Source organism: Hippopotamus amphibius, chromosome 11 (assembly GCF_030028045.1).
Source record: "Hippopotamus amphibius kiboko isolate mHipAmp2 chromosome 11, mHipAmp2.hap2, whole genome shotgun sequence".
Classification (NCBI taxonomy): domain Eukaryota; kingdom Metazoa; phylum Chordata; class Mammalia; order Artiodactyla; family Hippopotamidae; genus Hippopotamus; species Hippopotamus amphibius.
The window spans coordinates 89,471,229-89,484,629 of NC_080196.1; the positions used below are offsets into that span (position 1 = coordinate 89,471,229).

General features: G+C 45.5%; 1 protein-coding gene across 4 annotated transcripts in view; it reads right to left on the minus strand.

The window, feature by feature from the left end:
* The window catches only part of ZBTB7C (zinc finger and BTB domain containing 7C), a 353,420-nt gene that overhangs the window by 186,557 nt on the left and 153,462 nt on the right, over positions 1 to 13,401 (minus strand). The window lies entirely within an intron of this gene.

A 13,401-nucleotide genomic window follows, 5' to 3' on the forward strand; every position in this document is an offset into this window, starting at 1 on the left:
CAGTCTGGGTTGGTCTGTAGCCAGTGCTGTTTGGATCATATTCGAATCAGGCACGGGCCAGGGCGGAGAGGAGATGAATTAATGCACATCATCCAAGCTGAGGCTGGAATCCAGCACCCACATCTGGGGTAGGAGCCTTGAATTTTCTCAGCGATGCTGGGCTACGGCTGGGCAGTGGCAATGCCTTGCTTCCTCCCTACAGATGGGGGAAGAGCAAGGTGGACTCTAGGGAGCAAATATTTATTGAGCACCTGAGTGCCAGGCACCACTGAGTGAGGGGGATAGAGCTCGGAACCCAAAATGCCAAGGGCCAAGCCACGGAGCTCAAACGTTCACCTGTGCATGCTGTCCTTATGTCCCAGGCACCCAGGATCCCAACTTTCAGGTTCTTACCCACAGTCCAGGTTCAGAGGGTCTCTGTCCCACTGTGTGGGAAAATAAATAAACCCACCAACAGCTAGCAATAGTGATAGTGACAAGTTGTTAAGTGCCGTGTAGTTTTCTAAGTGCTTGGTTAACTCGTTTAATCCTTGAAATAACCCAATGATGCAAATATTACTACTGAGTCCCTTTTCCAGTGGAGAAAATGGACGCATGGAAGGGTGAAGTAACTTGCCTTGCGCATCGAGTAAGTGGCAGGACGGGGTCTGTGCCTCTTACCTCCCACCACTGCCTCTCGCCTTCCCCGCTATCCCGCCCCTAGCGTCCCTACTATTTGTTTCCTCTATTCTTCCCTCTATCCTGCCGCTAGCAAGCATTCTGTGAGCCCAGGATGCAGGTAAGGCTGCATATGAAACAGGTCCAGATCTAGGGTCTGCTCCCTGCTCTCTGCCAGCTCCCACCCTGTATGACCTGGAGAGTGACACACTGTGAGATGTGTGAGATGCTTGCCCAGTAAGGGACTGCGGCCAAAGAGGATGAAAGAGGGGGCTGAGAGCAGGACCATCTTCGTACAAGATTTAAAAGGCGTTTTTGTATCTATTCCTTCTTTCCCACCCTGGGAGAGTAACTAAGGCAGGCACTCATGGTATCATCCCCATTTCTCAGGTGAGAAAAAACCAGGGTTGGAGAAGCTGGGGCTTTATCCAGAGCTAGTCCTGGATGCCTCCCCCAGGGCAATTCCCTGAATACCAGATTTCCAGAAGATAGGTGAGAGCCTTCCCACACAGACACGGGGCACAAGGGACTATTACTGTTTCAACAGGTATAAATGTGATCGACAGGGACTCATTACCAGAATTTACAAGCAGCAGTCCCTACTTCAGAAGGGCAAGAGGAAGAGTGTCCTTCACGTTCTCATCCCTCCCTAGGACCTAGTAAGCAACCAGCTCGGAAAACCTTGCACCCTGCGCTCTGCACCCAAAAGACCTCCATGGGAAGCAGCTAGAAATCTGAAAAGGGGATGGGCGGAGGCAGAGGTGGAGCTAGAACATCTTGGCCCAGAGGGTCCCTGCCCCTGCGGCTGGGCAGCCATGAGCTGCATTCTGAGATAGCAAGCCCCAAGCCCAGGCTCTGTGCCAGCAGCATTAAAAAAATAAAAATCCTGAAGGCTAAATTGACAGGAAGATCCCAGCCCAGTAACTGCATGTGATTACACACTGGGCTCTTGGACAAAAGAGCTTCTCAGCTTCCTGATGGAAGAGCTGGAGGATGGTTTTACTCTAGGGCTTGCAGAAGGGATGCAGGGCCAAATCAGCCTTGAGACCAAGCAGTGTCTCAAGGCTCAGCCTTGAGACCAAGCGGTGATGGGTTTGCCCCAGCAGAGCCCCCAACAAAGGCAGCAGTATCAGGATATGCGGAAAGAAGTTTCCCCACCCGCACCCCTTCTAATCACCATCATTAACTTATTCTAGAAACCCAAGGGCTTCAGCCCCAGGCTCCCTGGCTCTCCCACACCACCAGCCAGCTAACTAACAGGCAGCACATGTTTAACAGAGTTATCCAATTAACCAGCTTTCACAGGAGAGAGGGCAGGGGAAGACGGGAAATTTACCGGATCTAGAATATTTTTTCCACTTGAGCACATTGTAGTGAGTTATTTCATTGACAGACCCTTGTCACACATGTGCACATATGTGGATGCGTGTGTGCAGGAGGGGTGAGAATGGTATCCCATCTCAGTCCTTCCTTGGGCTAGCCAGAGAAGTGACCAGGAGTCCTAGATCTTAGTCTCAGTTCTGCTACTATGACGTTACGTCAGTCACTTAACCTTCTTTAGCCTCAAGTTTTGCATCTATACAATGGGAGAATTGCCTGTTCTTTCCTCTAGTCCATGCAAACAGGTGGATGGTAGGAAGAGGATCTGATTTCGAGACTGCTGTTTTCTCATATTATGCTCTAATAATTATTCCTTCCTTATAACTGAGAAACCTGGGTGACTTACCCACCTGGAAAATTACATTTCCAAGACAATCTTACAAATAGAGGTGGCTAATAGGATATATGCAGCAATTTCTGGGGACATCACAAAAAGTCCTTTAAAAATTGCATTAGCTGGAGCTCTAGCCCCATCTTGGACCATGAAGATGCTAAGATAAGAATGGTGGAATGTTGTGATAAAAGTCCCAGATAACTGAGTATTTCATACTGGCCCTAAACTGCCTACCTCCGGGATTCCTTTACTTGAAAAAAATATTTTTTGAAATTATTTGTCACTGTTGTTTATGATTTCTATTGCTAACAGTTTTCTAAGTGATACAGGGCCTGCATGCATTTACACTAATAACCTAGTCATCCAGCATCCTACCATCAGCTCCACAGAAGTACATGAAAGTCACAAACCTAGAACCAATGAAGAAACGTCAAAACAGGATATCTGATTAAGTAAAATTAAGGAGAACTGAATGCATGGGAGAAAAGAGCTGCCATCAGCACAAGGAGAGGCGGGAAGTTCATGTGACAGACAAGCAACGTCAATGCAGGGGCCGCAGAGGACAGGGAGGCCCTCACACGGAGGGAAAGAAAGCAAACAAGGACAGCAAACACCCTGTGGACCTCAGCTCTGGAGCAAATGGGCCCCACACAGTCTCAGAATCCCAGGGCACTACTGTACTTCACTAAAGGCAAACCGTGGTAAAAATCATTTTCCAGAACATTTGAGAAGTAATGTGAGGGGCTCTGTTGAATAAGTCAATTCTTAAACCACAGTCAGTCTGATAGAGCTGGGTACCAAGGCCAGCACCACTGCTGACCAGCTGAGGGCAAGTCAACTAACCTCTCCAGGCCTTTCTCTTCATCCATAAATTGGGGATAATCACAGTAACTCTTCAGAGTTGTTGTGGATTACAGATAATGTATGTAAAACTACATATTTTGCACAATGCTTGGCACATAGCAAATGCTCAATAAGTAATAGCTAAATAGATTAATACATATTTTACACAGTAAAGGGTAATTATAATGAAATCGTTAAAGTGGATTCCATATACTCTATTAATTCAGGCAGTTACCTTCATTATTTATATTTGAAACATTTCCAGCAGAATATAGGCTGGCCTTGTGATTTACTTTGACCAACAGAATATAATGAAAGTGACTTGGGTAACTTTTGAATCTGGTGCTTCAAGAGGTGTTACAGCTTCTGCTCTCTACCTTAGAATGTCGCCACTGTCACAAAGACACACAAGTTAGGCTCTTTAAGGATGAGACACATGAAGAGAGAACCCAGCCATCCCAGACTGTCCCAGCTGAGCCTCGACATGTGAGTGACCCCAACCAATACCACACAGAGCCAAGCCCAAATTGCTGACCACAGAATAGTAAACACATAAATAATTATTGTTTTAAGCTACTAAGTTTGGGGACTATTTGTTACACAGCAGTAGATAACTGATATAGGTCAATCCAGGAAACATCTCCAAGGCATCCCCTAAGCTTCTCCATCCTAGGCTATCCTGTAATGACAACCCCAAATGGCTACCCTCTTCTCCCATCTTGAGTCTCACTTTCTCCCAACATCTTGGTCCTTAACATGAACACACCAATCAAGATGCTCTGATAAGGGGATGCACATCTCAGTCAAAGGTTTTTAAACAACAATAGGGCTGGAGAGAGTGGACTATGGAGGCACCTCTGGCCAACTCCCTCCTTTTAAAACTGAGAATACTGAGGGTCAGGGATTTTAAATTGTATGAGCATGACTTTTCTATTCCCACCTTCAGTGGGAGTACCTGTTGACAAAGTATGCATGTCATACACCTTCACATCTTCCAGGTGCCACATGGTGCTTCACCCACAGTGCTGGCCATTCTGTGTTCCCTGAGAGAGTAACTGTCCTTGTCTAGCTTGTCAGCACTCCACTCTGCATCCTGAAAGCACAGGGACAACCCTCCCTCTCTGTCACCAGCTCTGAAGAGAGCCACCCTCAGAAGAGCCTTGGCAAGGCTGTCTATGCCAGGAGGTTGGACAGGCATTTGGAAATTAAAAGGCCACAGTATTCTGTGTACAATCAGAAAAGAGAGAGATGCCAGCACCACCCTTTTGAGCAGGTGCTTTTACATTTGAAAGTTTGTGGGTGAACCAGCTTGACCCATCCTCTTCTTTTCAGCCAGTTCTCTAATCACTATGGTTGAGAGGCATGTATCATGGCCTTACTTGTAACGGCCTCCACCAAACACTACGAATTATCTTCAGATTTCATTGATCTGTTTGCTCCTAGTTTCCCTCTTACCACAGGTATTCCAAATGATCCTAACAGTGTTAATGCTTCTTTACATTGTTTATTATTATTATTGCCTGAAACCTAATCCTTTGCCAATTCTTTCAGACCGTACTTAAACAGGCACTCTGTTTTATTAAACCCTGCTTTGCCATAAGATTTTCACTGGGCTAGTCTTTGCCCTCTAGTAACTAAAGGGGGAAATAGAGAAATGAGGAAAGGAAAAAAGTATAAAAAATACAAAGAAAAGTGCTACCTGGAAGGTAGTATAATATTTGCAGACATGGCAGGGGAAAAGATCCCCCTTCTCTCTCCTTCTCTCCCTCCCTCTCAAAATAAGAGAGCAGGAGTTGGATTGAAACATCTTGATGAGGGGTGACCTTTATGGACATGACTTCTTATTTCATAGGTAAAGCCAATTTGGACAGTTGGCTCGATGAGGGAGGACAAACTCTGTGAGGTGCTGTGAAGTAGCAATGGGAGAAGAGGAACAGGCACCAAGGAGACAGGTGAGAGGGCTGAGAAGGTGATGGAGAGGCCCTTAGGGAACCAGAAGATGCTTCCAGCCTCGCCGTGAATGAAGAGGTTGCCATGAAGCAAGGGTAGATGGGTGGGGAGTGTTCTCAAAGTGTGGTTCCTCACCCAGCGAGAAGGACCAGCCAGGAAACTAGGACCTGAGACAAATAACTAGCAGCAACAATCATAATAACCAACATATTAATGATATTTTACCTGTGTGGGCCTCAGTTTCCTCATCTCTACCATGGAAGGAGTGAACAAGAAGATTTCTAAGGACACTTGCTGGTGCTAACCATGGGAAACTTTGTTCTGGGTGAGCCTGAGAGGAAATCCCTCCCCAAGTCTGCTTCTGGAGGGGAGGGTTTTGTGTGCCCTCTACCTGGCACAGATGACACCGGGTCCTTGCCCAGTTGAGGGTGTGGGTCTCCTGGTCTTGCTGCTAACGGGTGGGGCAGGGCCTCTTCCGTCCTTCCCTCACCTCCACCTCCTCCTCCCTGGCAAAGCCCCTCCTCGCGGCCCCACCCCACCCTCTGGCCTGGCAGCGGCTGCCAAGGGCGGAGGCTGCAGCAGGAAGGGCAGAAGCAGCCCTGGCGCGTGGTGGTGCCCACCCGCTGCCCACCCACAACCTGCCTCAAAGGCCAGGAGTCAGGAGGCTCTGAGTGAAGCAAAACCGAAGACGGAGGTTCCAGCTCAAAGGGCATTCGACACACACACACAGACATGTACACCCACACATGCACACACACTCACACAGCTACACCCCCACTAAGACGTGCTCATACACACACCCACGCACTCACACATGCTCACACACACTCATACACACACACTCTAGACTTAACAACAAGGATATTTCTTCCCCCTTCCTTTACCTTCCACCCCACTCCAAAGGGATCCATCTGGCTCTGCAGTGGCAACCACAGAGCTTAGAGCATCTGGAAACAGCAGCACAGAAGAGCTGTGCCAGGCTGGAGGGGAAGACAGCCGGGGTCAGGGGAAACGGGGAGAGAATGAGGCAGCTGCCAGATGACGGTCAAAACTCTCTTCAACTCCCTCTAACCTGCCCACCCACCAAACGCCCCCGAGCCCCCACGTGCGCCTGGGCAGCTCGCCCCACCCCGGACTTTCTTCCTGTGTTCTGCTCGCCCACCCCTCCTGCCCCATCGACACCAGCGCCCACGCTGGTGACATCCAGAAACAGCCACACAAAGTCTAATTTTAGCTCCAATCTTCCCTGGCTATGCTTGCGTGGTTTCTAATTATTTTATTCCCAAGATTAACTTTGATGGATAGTTATACATTTTCCAATTTACTGTACAGTGTCGTGTAAAGTGCCCTTTAAAAAAAAAGGTGTGGATTAGTCCATGTTGTTAATTTCCCCAGCTCTAAGGAGAAATCTGCAGATAATCACCCGCCCCAGAAGCTCTGATTCAATCCCCATTTCCTTTAATACTAATAAAATGGACAGTTCATTTATAAGAAGTTCCCTGAAAGAGGGTATTGAAAAACATTATATTTCTTTTAAAGTTGTTAAAGGGCGTAAATCCATTACTCAGATAGAGATCACTTAATAATTTAATGCCTTTGGCTTGGCATTGTTCCTGGAATATTTTCACTTTATCTGTCTTTATTTTCAGATTGGAACAAATTGAGGAATAATCAGCTCTCTTGGAGGGAAGTGTCCAAGAGTCCACAGGAAAGGATGGGGGAAGACTTGGTGGGCGCAGGGGGCTCAGCCCCCAGGGACTGTCAGTCTCCCTCACAGGCCTTCGGTCTGGAGAGCAGCTCTGGTGTGGGTGCTGAGGGCCGGGCTTCCCTTTGGTCCTCCACGTGGTGGGGCACGTGTCCTGCACGTTGCCTGCCCTATTCTGCTCCTGGGAAGTAGGGAGCTGCCTGGGAGGTGCCCACCCCCCACTCCCTCCCTCTCTCCCTCCAGCCAGGCAAGCAGGTGGGAGGGTCCACAGACAGAGTCTTTCTGCAAAGGGGATTAGTTTGCATTTTCTAAATAAAATCATTTACATGATGTATTAGCCCAACCCCATAATTAAAATCATTAACGTTTCTTTGTGCAGATTAGCAATAAAGAGAAACTCAGAGCAAGGAATCAACATTCCTCCTTGCAGGCTCATCAAACAACTCTCCTGAAGAAGGCTTGAAAGCTTCCTCCCGCCTGCCCCCTCAACCACACAGCTCTGTTGGTCCCCTAGTCAAGGACCCTCAGCTGACTCATGATACAAGTGCTCCAGGAATGTCTTCCCCAACCCAGCCGGAAGCCGCATAGAGTGGGAAACAAAAGGTTTGGGAAGCAACCCCGGACTGAATAGAAAGATGGTTGAGTTTAAACCATGGCTCTCCAGCTTTCCAATGAAATCTCTGCGTATTCCTTCCCCTCTCTGGTCCTCAGTTTCCCCTTAAAATTAAGACAATGAGCTAAAATGATGCTTGAAGACTCTTTCTAGTTCCCCAGAGCCACGGCCGGTGTGCTGCCTCTGTGGGTAGGACAGAGTTTTGGCCATGACTGATTGGTACTCACGACATGTTTGTTGAAGGAAATTGAAGTGAATCTGCCAGACCAGGGAGGGGATGGACATGGGGGAAGGTGGGGACATTACCACACCCAGCGCCAGGTGTGAGCTGCCAGTGGATCCCAGCCAGAGACCAGCCTAAGGCCAGCAGCATAGAGCGCTCACCACGGCCACACTAGGGTGTGCCACCTCTACAGGTCTTACCTGCAGAGTGACCTCATCTGAACTCAGGGCAAAAAGGAAGAGTTAAGGAAGGCTGCTATGGGAAGTGTAGCCACGGGGGCCTGACATGCAGGAGGCCCAGCTGGAGGAGATTCATGGTCCAAACTTCTCCCTCAAAGAGAGCAGCCAGTTTCCCTGCACAGGTGGGCATAGCTAGTGATGCCAACAGCCATATCAATGAATCCCCAGCGCCGCTAGAAGTGGGGAAGAAAGGTTGTAGTGTTACAAGGAAAAGAGGATGGTTACATCCCAGGCCAGGTGAGTTCCTGGGATGGGGTACCAAGTGTGGGTTCTTGGCTTCGTGCAGGAAAGAATTCAAAAGCAAGCCATGGTAAAGTGAAAGCAGGTTTATTTAGAGAGATATACATCCCATAGACAGAATGTGGTCTGTCTCAGAAAGTGAGAGCAGCCCTGGGAGAAACACATTCTGCAGACACAGTGTAGGCCAACTCAAAAGGCAAGAGGCCCCAAAATATGGGGTGGTTAGTTTCTATGGACTGGGTAATTTCAAAGGCTGGTGAGTGGGAGGATTATTCCAACTACTTTGGAGAAAGGGTGGGGATTTCCAGGAACAGGGCCTCTGTGCACATTTTGCCCTTTAATGGCCTCAGAACTGTCATGGTGCTCGTGGCTGTGTCATTTAGCTTGCTGATATATTACGATGAGCATATAGTGAGGCTCGAGGTCTAGTGGAAATCAAATCATCCGCCATCTTGGACCTAGTTGGTTCTAACCAGTTTATGTTGTATCCTCAACGGCTATGCTATTCTTTTAAAGGTTGTACCCCTGTCTCAGTAGCCGTCAAGCCATGCCCCTGGGGGTTGGGAAGTTGGGCCCAGGGAAAGCTTGCTGCTGCTGTGGTTACCACAATCCCTGACACAATGTCCATGATGGCATGGGCACAGGAGCCTCACGTTCACGCCACCCCAAGGTTTCTAGTACCAACAAGGAGCTGGCTCTCTTCGCTTTCCAGGGTGGAAAGCCGGGTGCTTTAGAACGAGATAGCCGTGGATTCAAATCCCACCTCCATAGTTCACTAGCTGTGTGGCTCTGAACAAGTTACACAGAGATAATCTCTTGAGCTTTGGTTTTTCCACATGAAGAGTGAGCAAAACCTGACTCAGGATGGTCAGAAGAGTGAAGGAAAACAAAAAGTGTGAAAATATCTACCGTGGTACATGGAACAGTGGCCTCCATCAAGATCACACTATGTGGCAGGTTAAAATGGCTACAGATTCTTTGACATTTCTTTTGTTAAGAGGTGGGAGCTAATCCCCTTTCCTTGAATGTGAGCTGGCCTCCTGACTCACTCAGCCAATGGAACGTGGTCAAATGACATTCTGTGACTACCAAGGACAGATCATAAGAAGCCTTGAGGCTTCCATGTGGGTGTCTTGGGACAGCCTCCTGAGCCCAGAGCCAGTACCTAGGAAGCACAGCTACCCCTCCAGAGAGGTCACGTGCAGGCGTGGAGCCCAACCTTCCAGCCAACCCTGCTATTGAATAGTGTCCCCCCAAAATTCATGTCTACCTGAAACCTGTGAATGTGACCTTAGTTGGAAATAGGGTCATTATAGATGTAATCAAGTTAAGTTGAGATCATGCTGCATCAGGGTTGGCCTTAAACCCAGTAAGACTGGCATCCTTATAAGAAGAGGGAAATCTGGACACAGAGACGCAGGTACCCAAGGGAGAGGGCCATGTGGACATGGAGGCAGAGACAGCAGTGATGCAAGGATTGCTGGAAACCACCAGAAGCAAAGAAGGATCATTCTTGGGACTCCCCTGGTGGTCCAGTGATTAAGACTCCATGCTCCCAATGCAGGGGGAAGGAGTATGGGTTTGATCCCTGGTTGGGGAGCTAGGATCTTGCATGCTGCACAGCGCGGCCTACAAAATAAAAAATAAAAAAATACTAATAAAAAAAGAAAGACCCTTCCTTAGGGCCTTCAGAGGGAGCATACACCTGCTGACAACTTGATTTCAGACTTCTAGATGCCATACATATGAGTGAAACCATCTTGGACGCTATCTAGACCAGCCTATCTGCCAGCTAAGTACCACCATATGACCTCAGTCAATGTCACATGGAGCAGAAAAATCATCCAAGATCCTGACCCACAAAATCATGAGATAAAATAAAATGGATTGTTGTTTTAAGCCATGAAGTTATGGGGTAGTTTCGCAGCCATCATTAGAAACACACAGGAAGTCAGCGACTGAACTGAAACTAAAATTCACGTCTCCTGCCTCCTACTTAATTTAGTGGGACTTTCCATTCTACCATGCTTTCTCCCAATCATAAACCAGTGATGATTCTAACTAGTTTCACATGCATGTATTTCTCAAGTCTTATCCTAGTACCCCAGTAAAGTTGTAAAATTAATTGAGAACAGGTAAATGCTGTATCATCTTTGTATACTTCCACCACTCCCCACCCTAGCTGAGTGTATTGGGAGTAGAGGGTATAAACAATGGCACAATAATGAACACAATCAAGGCATGTGGGCAAAAAAGTGAGGTAATAGTATATAGGTCTTGATGGGGGGGGGGGGGAGTGGGGATGTTGAATGGGAAAGGAAAACAGATTGTGAGGGTCTTTGAATGCCAGGCTGGACGCTCCAATAACAAAGACAAGACCCCCTTTCCCCAATCCTTGTGGATATTCTAAAGGCAAGACCAGTGCACTGGCAATAGCCAGCACTATTTCACCGCCTATGTTACCAGCCCTGTCCTAGCTGGCTAGATTCCACCTACTTTCCCCAGTACTTCCTAGTAGTTAAGGACACTTGTGAAACACTTATCTGTACTCAGAAACCCAGGCACAACATAACCAAATAGATAACAGCTTTGAAAATCAAGGTTTGGGTGTTATTTTCAAAAGAGTCTTCATGGTTTCTGGGAGAGGATGATGTTCATCTGTGCTTCTTCAATAAAGGGAAATGTTCAATTCAATTATCCCAACAACTGCAGAAAGGAGGGAGGTTGCTTGTGGGCCGAGAAGATATAGAAGTCCATTTATGAGATCCCAACCTTGCCATGTTGGGATCTCATAAAAGGAACTCCCACCTGGGGCTGGCCTCTCCTTTGAGGATTGTTGGGTCAGCAGTCAGCTCCATCCGCCTTGGCCATTATCTCCACTCTACTGCTTCTAATAGCAATCTGTGTTAGTGAGGGTCCCTCCTATGTGTCAATTTCCAGGGTCATTGATCACAACACATGAGCCTCAGTGGAATTGCTTCCAGAGGTTTAAGCACTTAGAGTGTCCTACCTCCTTCTCCCAATTCAAATGTTACCCAAATCTCAAGATCCAGTAAAAGTCCAATCTTCCTGGAGTCCCCTGCTACTCCGTGGCAGACTGATCTCTCCTTGAGCTTACAGCAGTTTACTGTATACAGAAACAAATAGTTTTGTAAAATACTGTCTTAAAATTCCCTTTTATAGCTGCCTAAATATATTTTCAATTTATGATTTCAATAAAAAGAAAGATACTCTGAAGGTAGAAAAATTGAAAAATACACATATATATGATGAAAACTGGGTCTCCATCCAATCCTAACCGCCAGTCATCTTCCTCAGGAAAAAAGAAAAACAAAAAACAAACACCTGTGAAATAGTTTTGTTTAGTCTTCCAGAAATATTTTAAGCCTACCGAAGCATATAAATGTGTACATATGTTTATTTACCTGCTAAAATACAGGTAGTAATAGTACATCATGCACTCTTTCCACAGCTTGCTTTTTTATGATGGACTGAGCCTTGCTTTGTGACCTCATACAAGTTTGGTTTGGGGAATTACTCATATGTGTAATCCTTGAGAAGGATATGTATTCTCAAATTTTGGGCACGGGGTTCTGCATATGGCCACTACATCAAGCATCTTGATTAACTTTTCAGGTCTTCCATTAGGTTATTAACTTTTTAGTCTATTTTATTTATCAACTATTGAGAGAAGTGTGTTTAAATCTCCCACTTATAAGGCTGAATTTATTCATTTTTCCTTATACTTTTGTCTTTTTTTGATGCAATTTTAAGGGTTTTTTTGTTTGTTTATTTTACTTTCCCTTTCTGATATTTCATTGTTAGTTAAAGAAATGCAACAGATTTATGTATGTTAATCTTGTATCCTGCCACCTTGCTGAATTAGTTTATCAGTTCTAGTAGTTTTTGTGTGGAGTCTTCAGGGTTTTCTATACTGTATATAGCATTATGTCATCTATATATAATGACAACTTTAACTCTTCTCTTCCAATTTGGATATCTTTTATTTCTTTTTTCTTGTCTGACTGCTGTGGCTAGGACTTCCAACACTATGTTTAATGGAAGTGATAAGAGTGGGCATCCTTGTCTCGTTCCAAATTTTAGTGGGAAGGCTTTTGGCTCTTTATCATTGAGTATTACATTGGCTGTGGCTTTGTCATAAATAGCTTTTATTATGTTGAGATATGTTCCCTCTGTACCTACTTTGGTAAGAGTTCTTATCACGAATGAATGTTGAATTTTATCAAATGCTTTTTCTGCATCTATTGAGATGATCATGTGGTTTTTGTATTTTCTTTTGTTGATGTGTTGCATCACAATGACTGATTCGTGTATGTTGAACCATTCTTATGACCCTGCGATGAATCCAACTTGATTGCAGCATATGATCTTTTTTTATGTATTGTTAGATTCAGTTTGCTAATATTTTGTTGAGAATTTTTGCAACTATATTCATGTAATTATTCCATTTTTGTTTGGTTCAAAATCAGGCAAATCTAAATGATTAGGATGAAAACATAGTTGGCAAAAGAAAACCAAGAAAATTATTACCATGAAGATAAGGCTAATAGTTACCTCTCAGGGGAGGAAAGTTCTTAAGGGTTCTTGACATGGATGGTGGTTACTTGGGTGTTTGCATTATAACTATGTGTTAAACTGTATGTACAAATTTTATGAATTTTTTATGTGATTTATTATGTTTATCTGATTTATTATGAAGAACAGAGGAAGGAAGCATCCAAGTACCTTTTCTCATGAAGCTACTAAAGGATGTGTTACATCAAAACAAGGAAGCAAACCAAGAAAGGAGAAGATAAAAGATCCAGGAAAGAGGGGTTCAAACAGGAGAGAGTAAGGGACTCCTTAAAATGATGGTGAATGAGGATCTCAGACTGATAGCTGTATATCAGAAAGCAATCAGACAAGAATGGAACAGGTCAATCAACAGAATTAGAAATGAAAAAGGAGAAGTCACAACGGACACCTCAGAAATACAAAAGATCATGAGAGACTACTACAAGCAACTATATGCCAATAAATTGGATAACCTGGAAGAAATGGATAAATTCTTAGAAAAATACAATCTTCCAAGACTGAACCAGGAAGAAATAGAAACTATGAACAGACCAATCACAAGTACGGAAATTGAGAATGTGATTAAAAATCTCCCAACAAACAAAAGCCCTGGGCCAGATGGATTCACAGGTGAATTCTATC